The sequence below is a fragment of the Pseudophryne corroboree genome, chromosome 2 (genome assembly GCF_028390025.1).
Source record: "Pseudophryne corroboree isolate aPseCor3 chromosome 2, aPseCor3.hap2, whole genome shotgun sequence".
Taxonomy (NCBI): Eukaryota; Metazoa; Chordata; class Amphibia; order Anura; family Myobatrachidae; genus Pseudophryne; species Pseudophryne corroboree.
In genome coordinates, this window is record NC_086445.1 from 430,945,707 (window position 1) to 430,947,322 (window position 1,616).

The 1,616-nt window shown below is 37.2% G+C and overlaps 1 pseudogene; it reads right to left on the bottom strand.

The window, feature by feature from the left end:
• Nucleotides 1-717: 717 nt before the first annotated feature.
• Nucleotides 718-836, bottom strand: LOC135052092 (5S ribosomal RNA; annotated as a pseudogene).
• Between the last annotated feature and the right edge of the window lie 780 nt (nt 837-1,616).

Consider the following 1,616-nt stretch of genomic DNA (forward strand, 5'->3'; position numbering starts at 1 on the left):
AGAAGCATGGTTTATGCAACATAATTTTAATATTTTTGACCAGTAAAATTGTACCATATACTGTAGTACATGGTACATTGGGAAGAAATTTGTTTGGTGCCGCACTGGACTTTTACAATATGACAAAAGGGCTTTGGTCCATATGGCCCTTGAGATACCAATAATATATCAGTGTATAGGAGATCCCTGAATCGGGTATCAAAAGTAATTTGAGTTGGTGGTGCTCCCAGAGTCAATAACATATATGGTACAGGAAAAGAAGAAAAAAAAGACTTTGTGTTGGGGCACTCTTGATATGATGAAAATTATTAAAACGTAACCTTTAATCATGTAAAGTATAAAAAAAGATACACATAAACATTAAAATATCATCTCCACATCCAGTATCGTAAGTAATTGATCTTTTATGAATAATTAATTTTGAATAGAATTGATCAAAATATACTAATTAGGATGCATCTGGGGTGAAAATATTAAAACTGGATTATCTATAAAAATCCAGAGAAACAGGTGCACTAATGAATAAATAAGGACTGTAAGATAGTCCAATATATAGTGTTTTCTGTTAATAGAGTCTCCTGGTAGATAGGATAGTTATATCTAGGTCTCTAGTAGGATAGTTTATCTAAGGTGATAGATAGCAAGTTGAGATAGTAAAAATGGTAATATCAAAGGTTGTTCCAATGCTTCTGCTGTTTGTTTTAGGTGGGAGATTAAAGTTTACTGCATCCGATATTCCCTAGTGGTCTCCCATCTAGGTACTAATCGGGCTTCTCACTGCTTAGCTTCCCAGGTCAGATGAGATCGGGCATGACCAGTGAAATTTGACAGTAAATACCCAGTTTGGACAAATGAGAGAGTTTGGTTGATGACGAATACCAGAGATTAGGAGTACTTCTGCTGTCCAATGAATTTGCACAGGTTCTCTGTTACTATAGTATTGCAGAGAATGATTTACTGGCAATTGGATGAGAGAGTACCAAAATAATGAGAAGGGATTAGAAAATAGGATAAGTGCCCCGCCTTCTGCTGTCAAGTGTCATATAACAAAATATAGTGGAGAGTGGATGAGAGAGGTGGGCTGGCTTAACCTATTGAATTATGAAAATATAGGAGACTGAGATCAGAGACCTAATTGGAGTAGTGTAATGTTCCAATTCAACAAATGGTTCCTATTTTCAGAAATAAATAATTAGGCAGTAATAAGCATGTGCAGTAATATTGTTGGCTGGGACATGCAAATTTTCCTAATAGACAAACCACTGCAAGGAAGTACATATACGAGGAGAGTGATTGAAAAGTGTACTCACTTCTCTCCTGATTCCCATCCTGTGAGGCTGCAGCTGAGGGAAGCAATACTATGGAGACAGACTCTGGAATATGCTGTCAGGCAGAACAGGCAGTAACATCAGAAGTTGCACTGGCAATGTGATATGTGCAGGGAGAGACTTAAATAGGATGCCCTAGCAGGTGGATTGGTGGCAGGAGTCATGCGATGGAAATCTGGATTGGATGAACTGTGATCACCATTTAGTGGTTAAGGAGTTGCAGAGAGTGTAACCTTGGTAAGATTAAAAACTGTTTTTAAATTGGAAGCTACAAAAGTAAAACCACTG